At 39.7% G+C, this 16,892-nt stretch overlaps 1 protein-coding gene across 9 annotated transcripts in view; it reads right to left on the reverse strand.

Annotated features, from left to right (window-relative positions):
• The window catches only part of Syt14 (synaptotagmin 14), a 152,269-nt gene that overhangs the window by 20,708 nt on the left and 114,669 nt on the right, over window positions 1–16,892 (reverse strand). The window lies entirely within an intron of this gene.

Here is a 16,892-nt window from a genome sequence, read left to right on the forward strand (position 1 = left end):
GACACATACCTGCAATCCTGGCATTTGGGAGGCTGAGGCAGAAGGTTGTGTGTTTGAGGCCTCAATGACAATATCCCAAAAAGCAAACATGAGCATCACAAAATCTTTAGCAGGTTTAACTCAGTGAGAAGAACTTAGGAGCAACTCTACCTACTATGAAGTCCTTCCACGGAAGCATCTGTATTCTGAGATTCTAGCTTTCTGCAGTCATGAAGTGGAAATCCTTGTTACTATCTTGCCCAGTTATAAAACTATATGAGGCAACAGATGGTGTTATTTCCATAACATATTGGTATCCCAGCTATCTTTGCCCCAGTCTATGCTCCTTGCTTACCATACTTTGCATCTTGCTATTGGTATGTGTGGAAAAAGTGGGGTGTGGGGAGGTGTTTAGGAAGCACCTGATCTTTAAGGATCTTCCCTAACAGGATGACTACGAGTTCACATCACTACTGACCCCACTTACCAATCCCCATGCCAAAGTGAGGACACCAGACTTGCAGTGTTCTGGCCTTGATGATGACTCCTCTACTCAAACACTTCATGCAGAACAGTAAGTAAGTGCTTCTCGCAGTACTCTGCTGCACACACGCATCATGGGCATCAGAAAAAACTGTTAAAATAACCTTTTCAGCAACCAGAGACAACCAAAGCCTAGCAGTCTGAGAAGTGTTTTCACAAAGAAAATAGCTAATTACCATAAGAACAATAAGCTTCATAGAATTTAAATTTTAGTCCCCTTGTCAGCCATCTTCAGAAGTGAAAGCATCCCAAGCTGGGAAAACGCTGACAGGGAGGGATGGGCTGGAATGATCAACAGCACTAACTGTCCTGACTCAGCTCGGCTCCCAGCTCCCAGGAAGGTTTCATACTTAAGGCTTAGACTCCATCTTACTTGGCTTGAGGCTTGAGCTATGTGATCACAACAGGAAAAAGGCTGGTTATAATTCCTGGAACTACTAAATGCTGTAGCTGCTGAGGGAGCAGTTCCAACTGAAGTTAATAGAAGGCTCAAGAGAATGAGAGGAAAATCTGTGAAATGAGATAATTTAACAAACCCTAAAAGCTTCAGTGCTTCTTAGGAATCCAGAGGTCTGTATACACGGGGAAGGCTGTGCACATGTCCGGAAAAGACCTAGAAAGGCCCTAATCCTCAACTCCTCAGGCCCTGATCCTGAGGCTCTGTGCATGCAGGACGTGAAAACCAAGGCAGTTATAAACTAGATGTATGAAGGTACATCACAGCATGTGCAGCCCCATCAAATGCTGGGAGAATTAATGATTCAAGGTGTTTAAGGGAATAGCAGCTGACTAACAATGTAACCAGAGTCTAGCAACTGCACACGAGAAATGACAGACTTTACAGAATTAATATGTCTTTAAAGCAGAAAGTGGCAATAATGAGGAAAAAACAACAATAAACTGGGAAATGAGGCTGACTTATAGATGTAGTCTTTAATAATAATATATAATATTTAATACTAATTTATAACATAGTCTTATATTTCCATTTAAAAAAAAACAAAAAAAAGTTTATAAGACAGAAAAACAAAAGCAAACAGTACAATTGCAGCAGAACCCAGGAAAGCCAGAAGTGGGCTTAGGAAGAAGACTGTCACCAGATACTCTACTTTTCTTTTGTAAAATTTTTTTACAAAAATTATGTTCATATATGTGGGTTAGTATACATGAATGCCGCAACTATGTGGACCAAAAGAAGGTAAAAGATCCTCTTGAGCTTTAGTAACAGGTGATTGTTAGCAATCTAGATGCTAGGAACTGAACTTGGATCATCTATAAACACAGCACATACTTTTAATCTCTCTGAACCATCTCTCCAGGACCTTTTTAATTATGTTCAAATTGCTTTGGAAAATATTGCTAAAGATAAGAAGTACACTTCAGCAAATAGAGAATATTTATAAAGAGATATAAAAAAAGCCAAATGAAAACTCTGGATTTGGAAAGTATAACTGAGAGGAGAAATTCAATAGAGAGATGAACAGTATTGAATTTGGTGGCTAAGAAAATTGAGAATTTCTAGCCTTAGAGTGAGGAAAATCAACGAGAAAGAGAAGAAAGCCTCAGAGGCCTGTGAGAAACATCATGAAACATAACAAATCAGAAATCTTGGGGGAAGGAGCAGAAGGTACAGAAGACACTTCAAAAAATAATGCCTGAAAACATTCCAATTTGAAGCATCACACCTGTGTTGGTTTGAATGACAACTGCCTCATTGGCTCTTCTATTTGAATTCTTAGTCTCCAGGTGGAACTGTTTGGGAAGGATTAGGTGGTGTGGCATTGTGGGAGGAGCTGTCACAGGGGTAGACTTGGAGGCTTCAAAAGCCCCCCACCATTCTTAGTGTCTCTCTTTGCCTCATGCTTGTGGATCAAGAGGTAAGCTCTCAGCAACAGCACCAATCTTCCTGCCTGCCGCCATGCTCCCTACCATAGTGGTCACGAACTCACGCCCTCTGAAACCGTAAACTTCTAGTAAACTCTTTCCCCTATTTCTTTCTTTGGCCATGGTGACTTATCACAGCAACAGGAAAACAAGAAGACAGAAGTTGGTATCAGAAGTTGGGCATTGCTATTTGGTGCCCGATCATGGTGTTTGTTTTGTTTTTCTTTTTTCTCTCTCTCTTTTGGGATTTGGATTAGGAAAGTGATTGCTGTAGGCTTAATGGGACATCCCAGTAGGAACCTGGAGAAAGTGGTGTTAAGTGAAATGTGGCCTATGGAGGCCCAACCCAGAGGTTTCAGAGGAAACAATGTTAGCAACAGGGCTAGAGACCATTATGATATTTTGGCAAAGAATGTAGTTGCCTTTTTGCCCTTGTCATAAAAATATGTAGGCCTGAGGCTAAACTGAAGTTTTGGACTAATTTTGTTGGCAGAGGTGATTTCAAGACAGCCTAGTCTTGACTTTGTTGCATGGTTATTAGAAATCACTCTGACACAGATCTACAAGGAAAAAGCACCACGAATTTTAATGGTAGAGCCAAGGCTTGTGCTGAGACCTGAGAAGAACAAAGAAAGGCCTGGTATAAAACAGAAAAACAAGAAATGGTGCCCTCAGGGCAAGACCCCACTCAGCTAAGCTTCTGACTTGTGAAAAAGAAAAGGCCTGAGGAATTTTCTGCATCTAAGAAACACCATCAAATTAAAGCTTATGTGATTGTGATCATATAAGAAGGGGGTCAGCCTCTATTCTCAGCAGTCAGCCAAGATTAGCCAGCATTAGTCATGTGGTTCTGGCTTTAGAGTCAAGGATACAGGGAATGGGTTATAGAATCCTCCTCTGCAGTTAGGGAAAGCAGCTGAGGCTGGGCATGTGGCAGAAGTCCCTGCACAGAAGTCCTTAGAGGCCACAGCATGAAGCTGTAGAAGGAAAGCCTGGATTGTGTTGGAGACTCCAAAATGTTAGAGGTGCCAAAGCACTGGGATATCTGCCAAGAAGAGCTGCATACAGGGAGTAGAACTAGCCCACAAGGGAGAAGTACGTTGCAGTCAGCAAAGCTGGAAGGGTGGAGACATCTAAACCTTTAATATTGGACATAGAGCTATGAGACTTGGAGTCAGCTCTGGATTTTGGTCTTGCTTTGGTGCAGTATTTCCTCACTATGCTTCCTTCCCTCCATTTTGGACTGGTAATGTATATTCTGGGCCATTATATTTTGGAAGTATGTAATTTGTTTTTATAGGGAGTTACAATTAAAAGATTGCCTTGAGACTCAGAAGAGACTTTGGACTTTTAAATTGTATTGAGACTTTCATACTCTATTGAGACTATGAAAAACTATGGGGACTTTTGAAGTTGAACTAAATGCATGTTGTATTATTGTATGCTGTGAGCTTACTGAAAGCCAGGGAGTAAAATGTGACACTTCTAGTGAGAATGACCCCACAGGCTAATATATTTGAATACTTGGCCCTCTGTTGGTGAAACTGTTTGGGAAGGTTTAGGAGGTGTGGCCTTATTGGGACTCACTGTGTCACAGGGACAGGCTTGAAGGATTCAAAAGCCTTAGAACCTGTACATGTTACCTTATATGGAAAGATAACTTTGTAGACCTGATGAGAGAACTTTCGAAGGGAGAGTGCTCTTAACCATTAGAGGTCAGCTTAGTGCCTTTATAAGAGGTACACTTCTTCTCCTCCCTCCCCTTTGTAAGAAAAAGCCAGGAGACAGAGGCAGTCACGGTGAGGTCAAAATCCCATTGCTGTTGGCTTGGAAGATGGAAAAAGGGAGCACAAGTCAAGAAGCAGAGCAGAAGACAAAAAAAGGAAACACAAAGCAAGATCCTTTCTTGCAATTCCCAGAAGTTACAAGTTTGGACCAATGTCATTCAAGCTTACAAGGTAAGAAATTTTATGTTTTACGTGATTTGTTAAGGCAGGAATGCGAAACCAATATATAACTCTTTACTATCCAATTTAAAAGACATTGAATAAAGCAATAAATCTAAATATTTGTTAATAAACTTCTAATATATACAGATGTAATTTGTATGGTAATAACAGAAAAATGGAGAAAGAAAATCCATGAGGCACACACTAAGCAAATTTTACATACTACTGAAATTAGGTTGGTGCTCGCTTGAATTAAATTATTTTAAATTAAGATGCTAATTATTATTCTCAGAAAACTCACTAAGAAAATAACTTGAAAACAGAGTAGTAGAAAGGTAAATAAAGCAGCATATTAGAAAATACCTAACACAAAATAAAACTGTAATGGAGAGGCAGAGAAAAAAGAAGTAAGAAATAAAATAAAATAATATAAAATAAAGAGTAATAAGGTACTTTGTCATCAGTAATTACATTAACTATAGATGGATTAAACATCCCAACCCAAAGTTGAGGACTGGCAGAATATGTGTCTGACAACATGTCACAATAATATTACAACTACAAAAGTTCTCTGTTAGATTTAAAGACACGAACGAGGTGACAGTAAAAACTGAAAAAAAAAAGATGTATCATGCAAGAATAAATAAAATGAGAGGCAGAGTGGCTAAGCCAGTATCAACCCAAATATATTCTAAGAAAATTTAATATGAGATAAAGATTAACAACTTATAATGGTAAAAATGTCATGTAACAATGTAGCCCAAAAATAAAAGCAACTGACAAAATTGAGAAACCATAGACCCAATTCTTCAGTAACAGTTAAAGTCAACAATGCTTCCTTTTTTCATACAGGAAGAGCAAGAGGCACGAGAAGACTTGAGTGCTGCGTGCCACCTGTGTAACAACTGTGTAACTCTGCAGAACAGAGAAGAGTCTTTTCAAGTGCTTATGGGACATTTTCTGTGGGTAATTAGAATAGAGAACTGGTTAGACCAAAAAATAAGTCTCGGTTAAATTTTCTAAAACAGTTAAAGCAAATTAGAAATCATTAAGAGAAGGAAACTTGAAAAATTTAAAAGCAAGCATGTAAATTAGACCATTGTAAATAACGATTCAAAGGTGAAATTAAAAATAAATTAGTACTTTGAGACAAATGAAAACAAAACACGCCACAGGAGACGCAGCAAAGTCTAGTGCAGAGAAGTTTAAAGCCATTTGTGCCTATATTAAGAAAAAGTGAGTTCTCAAATCATCAAAACTCTCTAAAGACACAAAGCAAAACTTGAAAATGAGTACACTAAGCACAAAGCAATAAAACAGGAATTTAAACGAAGATGGGAGGGGAAAGACTTTCTAAGAACAACAGAGAAAAATCCAACAAAATAAAAACTGATTCTTTGAGGAAGACCAAGAAAACTGAAAACCATCTAACTGGAGTGGTCAAGGAAGTAGGAGAAAACAGCGCAACTACTCAACTCTTTTTTTTTCCTACATGAAAGAGGAGCATTACTATGACCTTGAGAAATAAGAAGTTAGTAAGGGACGACTACCTGAAATTTAATGAGTCAGACAACTTAAACAGATTGCAAAAGTTCCTATAAACACATAAGCTCCAAAATGTCTTAAACGCAAATAGAAAATCTGAATACATAAGAAACTGAATTACTAGGCCACACCAGGGACAATCAAACTTCCCAATAAGACAACCCTGTTTCAGATGGCTTCACCAGGAAGCTCTATCCATTGTAAAGTAAATGTATTTTCTACAAAGAAATGTTCAAATCCTAACATCTGCTACACCTGGTGTGAATTTATCTGAAAATAAGGTCTTTGTAGACTTGTGAAGATGTGTTTCAGAATGAGGTCAGCATTATAGAAGTTAGGTCCCTGATATAATATGGCTGCCACTCTTGTTGGAAGAGAAAAAAGACACAGAGATACATAGGTACAGTGCCATGTGAAGATACAACACAGACTGGAGTGACTCATCTACAGGCCAGTGTCACCACCAGTGTAGCCACTGACATCTGACTTTGATAGAACCACCTCCTTCCAGCAATAATTTCAAACATACAGAAAGAAAAAGTTGCTGCTGTAAGTTGCCCGCTCTTTGGTCTTTTGTTATAGCTGCGCTAACATGTCAGTACATACTGAAAAGCTTTAAACACACACACACACACACACACACACACACACACACACACACACACACGGAGAAGATATTTTCTAGTTTATTCTTGAGAATTACCAGAGCTTGCAAAGGCATCAGAACAAAAACATAATAAACACATGTATCATTCATGAGTACCACAAAAATCTTAAAAAAACTAGTAAACTGTCATGACAAAATAATAGGATTTATTCAGGAATTTAAGGTGATGCTAACAAACGAAAAAGAGCAGTAGTCCGGGAGACGGCCCAGTTGGTAAAGCATAGGCTTTGCAATGGTTAGGATCTCACTTCGAGCTCCAGAACTCACATAAGAAGCCGGTCATGGTAATATGAGCCTGTGATCCCAGTGACAGTAAGGTCAGAGGTGGAGACAGGCAACTACCTGTTAGTTTGAGATTGATAGCTTGAGGTCCCGCTAGCTGGACCTATACGGAGAACTTTCAAACACTGGGCAGCACTTGAGTACCAACACCGGTTGTCGACATGCTCAGTACACACACATGTACTGCACTCACGTAGGTATTCCTTCACACAAACACACAGCAAGTGTAATAATACAATAATGGAACAAGGGATACAAGCTAGCATCTCAGTAGATACAGACAATGCTTATCACAGAATGCTATAACAACAGCAAATCAGGAACCGAAGGGAGCTTCCTCAGCTAGTAATGGACATGTATAAATACCTCACAGCTAAAAATTCTGTCTTAGAAGAGTGAATGCTGGCCCTCTAAGAATGGGAACAAGACGGGCATCTGCTCTTACTACTTACACTCAACACTGTACTAGTAGACTCCTCAAGTAAGGAAGGACCTGGATATAGAAAGAAAGAAGATAGAAGGTAGAAGGCTGAAGGAAAAATACAGTCTAACAATTGTTAAAAGGGCATGGAAGACATTATTTTAGTCAAGAGGAGTACAGTAAACATTAGATTAACAAACTCATGTGCTGCTTAGCCTAGCTGAAAGGGGACTCGGAGTGAAGAGCCTTCCCTTGTCTCCTTCATTACAAGCCAGGAGGAGCAAGTCAATAAGCAGCATTCCTCCATGGCCTCCTTATCTGTTCTGCCTCCAGATTCTTGCCCTGAGCTCCGACCCTGACTTCCCTTCATTATGGATGTTATGAAAGTGTAGATAAACCCTTTCCTCCCCAAGTTGCTTTTGGTCATGGTATTTTTTTTTTCTTTTTTTTTGGAGCTGGGGACCAAACCTAGGGCCTTGCTCTACCACTAAGCCAAATCCCCAACCCCTGGTCATGGTATTTTAGCACAGCAATAGAAACTCTAACCAAGTCAGTCACAAAACAAACAGACTATTTGAAGATTAGTTTTGACTCAAAATTTGGATGTTATATAGGAGCTTCTAACAAACAAAATGGCAAAAGATGATTGATACTGTCATTTAAATATGAATATAGAAGGGAATTTCTGAGAAGCTTAATGGAGAAGCTTCACAGGGAATCCTCCAGCTCCCTCCACTATTTCATAAGATGTAGTTTTAAACATGTCTTCGCAGAGCACTAAAAGAAGATGCCAGGAAGTGAAAGGAGCGAGCTGTAGAGGCAGCAGTGCTTTTATTTCACAAAGTGCTGCTCTGGACAAATCTGCTAATGCTATCTTCTCAATCCGTGTGGCTTCGCAGTGCAAGCTCCAGGACAGCAATGGAGCTGTGCTGTAAACACATCCGTGAGCACAGCTCGTGGGTTTTGGTTTATTTTCCCAAACATCTGCTAATAAAGGACCAAAGGAATTGAAGAAATTATTTGTCAGCTTCTGAAAATTTAGTTCTCATCCCTTTGGTGACACAATAGATTGTTTAAATAAACCAAATCAAACAAAAACCCAATCTACTGACGACTGGTTAAAAAATTCTCCTTGCCGTAATGATACCAACCCCTCTTAAAATGTTATTTTACTCTTTTCAAAGTATGATCAGCCAAGGCCATAATTTTAGTATTTAAAGTAAATTTAAAATGCAATAGGCCCATTGAATTGAAACTGGTAATTGCTAAAGGTAATGAAACAGTTAACATTTTTTAAGTACATATAACTGCTTTCCATTCATACTCATCTCAAATATTTAAGAGCAAATTTCACTATAAGTATTTTAGGTAAAGTTATTTTTAGTAAAGGTGATTTTTAATAGTTTAATTGGTGGCAATCTGAGTAGGTAATTTTGGAAAGATACTTTACTCCATTAGTGAATCTTTGGAGGTTTTACAATGATGTCATTTGTTTCATGTTAAATATTATGATCAGTTACAACCAATGTGGTTTTTTTTTTATTAACTTGAGTATTTCTTATATACATTTCGAGTGTTATTCTCTTTCCCGGTTTCCGGGCAAACATCCCCCTCCCCTCTCCCCTTCCTTATGGGTGTTCCCCTCCCCATCATCCCCTCATTGCCGCCCTCCCCCCAACAATCTAGTTCACTGCAACCAATGTTTTAGAACTTGGCAATGATACATTTTAGTTCTGGATACCCAGGAAATAACAGTGAAAAACAGACATGAGAAACCACAACTATCTAGGCTTTAGACTGTATTAAAAAGACAGTTATTTGGGCCCCGACAAAATGGTGTGTGGCCTTGACTGTTTTCAATAGATTTAAATAAATACTACAAAATGCAGTAGCCAGTATTTTCTGGGCTCCCAAGTGTTACTCTTTCTAATGATGGTATCTTAAATTCACTTTCCCAATGCCCACCAAACATTAACTGGGAGGTGACCCCACCTCCTCCTCCGACCCAGCTCCTGGGTCTGAATTAATGTCATTGTCCCTGTTCTACACAGGGCCTGAAGCCAGGTGAAACAGGAGTTTCAGGACTGCAAGGGAGGAAGAGCAGCAGAAGGAGGAAGGAGTTCTGTGTGACATTATTTTAATTACTTCTGAAGAAAAACCTGCTCTCTGGGCCTTCCTTTCAATTAGGGCATTCCTTGCTCATTGGTATTTACTTGAAATTGGTAAGACTTTGAACAGATGCAAACAGTCATTCCACATAACCCAACTCTTCATGAGTAATGCCAACTGATGCCTAGGGTTTTCCTAAAAATTGAGAGAGATCGCCACATCTTTTCTATGATTTCATTCATGTGTTTATAAATTCTACACATGATCTTGAATTTTAGGGAATCTGAACTTTTTTTGACTACTAAAAACAAAATAATCAAGAGAGAAGACAGGTTCATACATTTTAGTTGTTTCCATTAGCATTCCATGATAACCTAAATCCCCTTTGAGACAAATTTAATAGTTATAGTGACAATGCACAAAATGCTGAAGACAGACTGTCAGGGCAGGTGCTGCATGGTCCTCTCTGGGTAAGCTGAGACCACAGCATCCATCTCAGAGAGGAAATAGCGAGTATGTTCATACTGAAGATTGCATCCAGTATATGGAACACTATTCGAGTTAAAGAAAACTAAAGAATTTGCCTTTCTCAATCTTCTCTTACTACTGTAGTTTTCAGAAACATGTTTAAAAAGAAACCCACTACAACCAAATCCCAGTTTTGATTGATAGGGTCTTAGTTCAGCATAAACTGCCCAAAATGCCTGCACTTTGACCTGTGAAGTCATGCCAGAAAGGGTTTAGTGCTGGAAACAATTCATTTGGGTATTTTATAAAGAAATAATGGAGGAACCAGGAGTTTACAACATTGTTGGAAAAGTGTAAGGGCCAGCTCTAGATAGTCCCTGCAGGAATGGCTCCAGGATAAGAGAAACAGCCACAGGGTATTCTGCTTCCCCAGCAGGTGCTGCAATGAGCTGGACTTACACCAGCTTAGTCTTCACCCTTGCTGCTGCCATGGAACTCAAGGCCAGCTAAGGATGCAGATGGAGGGAAGATGGCCTTCACCCACCTCACTTTTCCTTTGTCAACCATGCACAAATGCCTTTGGCTGCAGAAGCTGATTAGCATCTAGAACTCTAGGGAATCTCAGACATGTGCCTGTTCCTCAGAGTAGGAAACAAACTAGAAAGAGCTAGGAAGATCTGCCCATTGACAAATAATCTTATGTGATTTGACTTTGTGAGAGTCATGATTGTACTCAACTCTACTATGCCATCTGCAAAATGAGGATAAATGCTTTGTATGCAGTGTCCTTCATAGGTGTTGTGTTAGGGGCTTTGGGCAAGTAACTGGATCACGAGGACTTGATTAATAAATGGATTGCCTCCTCGATGAATTTTTATGACGGCTCTAGTGGGAGGTGGTAAAAAGAAAGCAGGGTCTAATTGAAGGAAGTAGGTCATTGGGGGTGGGCACTGGAAGCTGTTCCTCTGCATGCTGGTAGCCATGAGGTAAGCATGCTCTTGCCCCAGGCCCAAACATTGGAGCCAACTGGCTCTTGAAATCTCTGCAACCCTCATTCAAAGTAAGTTCTTCAGTTGTTTTCTCAGGTATTGTCACTGCAACAGAACTTGAACAGACCCAACAAAGAGTTGTGCTGAGGACTTACAGGGAACTATTCACATAAAACACATAAGAAGTAAGTTTCCCTTGCAATTTTGAAGCCTTGGTTTCAGTATGGGAAGAAGTCTGACACCCTTCTGACCCTCACTTGCTTTGCTACCTAGGATCTTTTAGGATTTTCTTAACACTTAAGCCTTGGGAATAAATCTCCCTTTTAAAATATCTTTGGTCTTATATAGAATAAAAACAAAGAGAGTATGTATATGCTTTAGTAAGTCACAATACTATCATTTCAAAGACAAGTAAAGGAAGAAGAAATGCCATGATTCAACTATCGTAGTAAACCAATCATTAATTTCATTCTGCTTTGGATAACTTATCTGATCTGTATTAAGACCTCACATGTAGTTAACTATGTCAAGTTCACTGATGTTCACATGAACTGTGGACAGACCAGAAAGGTTATTGAGCAAAGGCTTGATTACGTGGTGACAGGCCGAAGCTGTGTTACTGTGAGCAAAGGCTTGGTTATAACACCTAGTATTTAAATAACATTAGAAAGAGAATGTCCCAAGAGAGTAAATTTTCATATTATAAAAGCCTAAATCTACTTTAAAATTCCTGATAAGCAAGTGACATGGAACATTAACCTACAGAAGACACTGATCAGTTAGAGTGAAGTAAACAAAGGCCCAAACTATAGAAATATGAAGATACAGCTTATCTAAACACATTAAATATTTGGTTATATGATATCATGTAATTCTATAATAGAAAAAGTTCGGAGCCTAAGAAATAAGGAAAATAAAATAACCATTACATTTGGAAAGACCTGCAACATTAGAAAATATTAGGTATAAGAAATCTGCATTAAAAAGTTAGAATTATTGAAACTAAGGAAGGATGCTGTTTAATCACAGGACAGAAACTCCTATTTATAGTCAATACAAAGGTTCCATGGTCACTGCTTGTCACAATCAGCACCATCACAACCTTGCAAAGCACCCGGAATAGGTGGCACTCCCAGCCTGACTGCTAACAAGGAGGTAAGAATGACTAGCCTTTCTACAGACCTAACAGCTGTGTAGCATTTTCCTTCTATAGAACCATGGATGGAGTGGAGGCATGGGCATATATATGTCCCATGACAGAAATTTAAATCTTAAACAGGAAATACTAAAGACGAATTTGTTATCTACATTAGTTCTATGAATACAATTATTCTTTTCCTGGAATAGAATTAAATATTACTTTCAAATAGGCATTTCGCCAGATTACTACCAGTCCTGATGGGGTCCATAGCATGGAGAAGACATAGAATAAACATCTGCCAAATTTTTCCTTTACTTCTAACCTTTAAAAATTAGATTTCCCTTTGTCACAGGCCTGCATTCAGTACTGCCCTGGCTCATAGGGTATTACAAGAACAAACATCAAACGTAAATCAAGAACTCAATGCCTTTCTCCAAACACAAATGACCTTGGGAAAGTGAGTATTATGGAGTGCAGTGAAGAGATGGACTCACTCAGACTTTAGAAAGTTGAAAGGCATGGGAGGCTAGAGAGCAGTCTAGGTCCACCGTAAAGGAGATGGTACTGTTGGCGCTTAAGCTTCACCCCACTCCTGGCTCACTCGTCACCAAGGCTGATGAGCTGAGTGTGATTCCCCAGAACCCACATGGTGAGGAGGGAGAATCAGGTCCTGAAACCATCCTCTGACCACCACACATCCACCTTGCTTACCCACTTACACACATACGACTAAATACACAAACGTGATACAGTTTACCCCTTTCTGTTCCTACCTAACTTCTTTCACTGTGAGTAGAGTCTATCAGAGAATTACAACCTAAAGGCCCCTGGTCTAGATCCTCTATGGTCATAGGAAACTTGATGCTCAAAGTGTTTTAGGAATACATAGCTGGCTGAGATGGAGCTTGAGCCTCTGGACTTTCAGCACCTTTCCTACGTGCATTAGTGAATAAGGTACACTCAAGCTACAGCCACGTTCCAACGCTGTTTTAATCTTACCAGTAGCAAAAGCCATCAGAGTCCTCAAAAAGACATTTTTGTGGGTCCTCACCCAGTAAGTTTCTGAAAAACTATCCATGAAATTAAATATTATATGTGAATTCTGTTATTATTTATGAAATGAACTGAAAATTTTAAGCATATTTTAAAAGTACTTTGTTATTTTGGGTTTGGGATTAAAACTTCCTTGATGAAAGGTTAGTATCTTTGCAATAATAACAGTAAAGAATCACTAAGTAGCTCCCAGGATGAAGGACTCAGCAGGAAGTAATCTTCTTCTTATGAACGCACCTCACAAACATGTCTTACAGAATCAAAGAGAAGCTCTCTCAAGTAAACTATGATAATAAGAATTCTCCACTCAGCTTATATTAAAAGTCAAGCAAAGAGGACATTAGTGCTATGGCACGTACAGAAAAGACATGAGTTCTATAGATATTACATTTTTTCTTTCAGGATAATAGTATTATAAAGAAGCCTCAAAAGTGTAGAATGCCAAGTTCTAAGATTTTGAAAGAATGTGGAGGGCAAGGCAAGGCTAAAGGACAATAAGACACAGCTACTAAGCATGACAGGCACACTGGTACCTAGGGGACAATTTCTAAGAGCCGACGACAGACAGCTTCCATAGACTCCAACAGCAGGTGTTAGAAAGCTACTTACCAGGCACGCTCTCCTCCTTGTACGTAGCCCCTAGGCACTTACTCTACTACCTGGCAAAAAATGTTACAGAATCCACGACTGCAGACTAACACCTGCAGTGTAGGAACCACCTAGCTTGTCCAGCAGATAAAACGGTGGTACTGTCTATGGCAGTGATTTTCAACCTTCCTAATGATGTGACGCCAACCATAAAATTATTTTGTTGCTACTTTATAAGTATAACTTTGCTGTTATGACCTGTAATGTAAACATCTGATATGCAGGATATCCGCTACGTGACCCCTGTGAAAGGACTCAGGAGGGGTTTGCAACCTGCAGGTTGAGAACCGCGGTTCTGTCAAGTACAATTAATATGGAGCTGGGAACAGATGGTGTCCTCAAAGCAGCACAAAACGCACTTTTTGATGCCAGCCCTTCTCTTACAGCTTAACTCAGCTATTACTGTATAGGAGCCTATTCTCCATAGAAAACTACTACTCACCAGACAAAATAGAGGAAACAATTTAGAAACTTGAACAATAATAGCAGAATATTTCATTTTATAAAAACATACTCCTTAAAACACTGTGTGTTCCTTCTTTTTCTTTTTCCTCTTATAAAGCACTTTCATCTAAAAAGGCATTTACACAGCTGAGTACAACTCAACTGTAAAGAAAAACGAAATTATTAAATATTCAGATAAATGGATAGAACTGGAAAAATAAAACTATACTAAGTGAGGTCACCAAAGCTGAGAAGGGCAAACGCCGTGTGTTCTCCCTCAAGTGTGGATTCAGCTCCACACCTTTTGCTTTGTGTGTTTAACTTGAGAGTGCAAGTGGAAGCAGGGAACGAGAAAGGAGAGGGGGAAAATAGAATATGAGTAATACAAAAGCAGAGAGGCAGAATACTGTAGATGGAAAGTTTTAAGCAGGGAGGGGTATGGGAGTCTAGGGGAAACCAGGAGAGAGAGGGGATGGACTTCCCCCAAATATATGAAAATCCACATGGAAACCTACTATCTCACATGATAATAATAATAATAATAATAATAATAATAATAATAATAATAATGGGATTAATACATGTGAGATGGGGCACTATGCTTAAAGGATTAAGTGGGGATGGCACCAGGAGGAGGAGGGAGAGGAGGAGGAGGAGAGGAAGAAGAGGAGAGAGTAGTGTGTGGATTCAATGGTCTTACCCAGCACTAGATCATATATGTTGGACTTTTGGACACCGCAGGCAAGATATACCCACTGATGCAATAGTGACATGGGGTCTGAATAAGAATGGTCCCCATAGGCCACTTAAATGCTTCTCCATTGTGGAATGGCACTACTTGAGAAGGTTTAGTGGGTGCGGCCTTGTTGGAGGAAGTGTGTGACTGGAGGTGGGATCTGAGGTTTCAGAAGCCCATGACAGGCCCAGTCTCTCTCTCTGCTGCTTGAGAATCAGGATTTAGAACTTTCTGTTACTGTTCCAGCAATTTGCCTGCATGCTGCCATGTTCCCCGTGATGATGATAATGGACTAAATCTCTGAAACTGTAGCAAGCCCCAATCGAATTCTTTCTCTTGCAAGAGTTGTATTGGTAATGGTTTTACTTCACAGTAACACTGACCAAGACATGGGGTAAATAATCACTTTCTGATTAGATTTGAGACCTGCTATACAAGAGAGAATTTCATGCCTGGAATTTCATACTGTAATCCTGGGCAAAATATCAGGTCTAAGGAGGACAAAGGCCCTTGGTGCTCTCGACCTTGCCTACAGAAGCTTCCTTTTTCAGTAGACAAGGGGGGAAACACAATTGGTCAGAGTGCTGAGAATGGAAGGCTTGAGAGCTCAGATCCAAATGGGACATCTGTATCAAGGCCTCTTCTCCAAGGCTCAGGGAGCATCACTGAAGAGGATGCAGAAACACAGGAAGGGCTAAAGGATGAAAGAGAGCTGTGAGTGTCCCCCTGGACACAGCATGGCTGCACTCACGCACTCATAGCAGCTGTCATCACCAGCACAGGTCAAACCAGCCAGACGGGGTGGGTAGATCATCGACCTCTAAGCCTCATCTCTTACTGGGAGCTACTGGCAGTTGATAGTATAGTTTCCGGGAGAGAGAGGAAGTCACTGTTTTTGAGGATGTGGTCAGTGGTAGGAGTCCATGCTCCAGTGGACAGTCCACATCCCTGCACATGCAGGCAGCACTAACTGGACTTAGTGGGTTATAAAAAAAAGATGCAGTTGGGATGGGATGAGGCCAGGGAAGAATTTGGGGAAATATCATATTTTATAGTATACATGTATGAAACCCTCAAAAATAAAAATGTTTTATGAGGCATTTCCCCAAAATTTCTTATTCTGAAATTTTTAAACTTGTTAATTCTATCAAAAAAACACAACCATAAAAGACATAGTACACCTACCGCCATCTTTTCCTTATAAAGATCTGCAAGGGCCTGCTTAAAGTAGCTAGGCTGCACCATGAATAGAAGCCTGCAGGTTCAAAAACTGCCTGGTATGACGCAATGGGCTACAGTCCAGGCCTTAGGCTCATTCAGTCAAAGCGTAGAAAAAAAAACTGTGAAATATCAGGCCTCCAACTTAGAATTTAAATGTATTCTAAAATCTGCATATTTATATTATAAAATGTTTCTTATCCAATATGACACAGAAAGAAATATAAGTCATAATTTACACTTACCCAAGTCACAGATTTTCTCATACTGAAATAACTTTGTGACATAATGCATCTCCCTGGTTTAAATAAACAACGCAGCCATTACTCTCTTGAAATCTGCAATGCCTCGTGGAAATTTTGTTAAAAATATAGAGATAATGTGTGATTATAATATGGAAAAAATTTAAAAAGCTTGAGGTCATAATTTTTCACTGAGAAACACTTTTAGTCTTTGCTCAAAAAGGCTGTGGCCATTCTAGAAAAATAATTTTGTTTTGGGTAGCAGTACCCAATCTATAAAATTGTTTAGAAAGCTCCACCTGTATCCTCCGGTTTGACTTGTTAAGGAAAAGGTAACTTCTGTAGTGAGGCTGGACAATGCACAACCAACCATTTAACGCAGCCAACAGGAGCAAACACAGGACCTGCGTGGGAGCTTAGAAGGAGAAAAGAAAACATAAAGGAAGCCATGGTCATCTGTAAGGGCAACTCCACAGAACAGAAGGGCTTAGGTAAATGTGTCTGGTCACTACGCAGATGATACGCTGTGGGAGCAGCGGGCTGACTACAGACTTCTCCTGTGGCATGTGTCATG

The sequence above is a fragment of the Rattus norvegicus genome, chromosome 13 (assembly GCF_021556685.1).
Source record: "Rattus norvegicus strain SHRSP/BbbUtx chromosome 13, alternate assembly SHRSP_T2T, whole genome shotgun sequence".
Classification (NCBI taxonomy): Eukaryota; Metazoa; Chordata; class Mammalia; order Rodentia; family Muridae; genus Rattus; species Rattus norvegicus.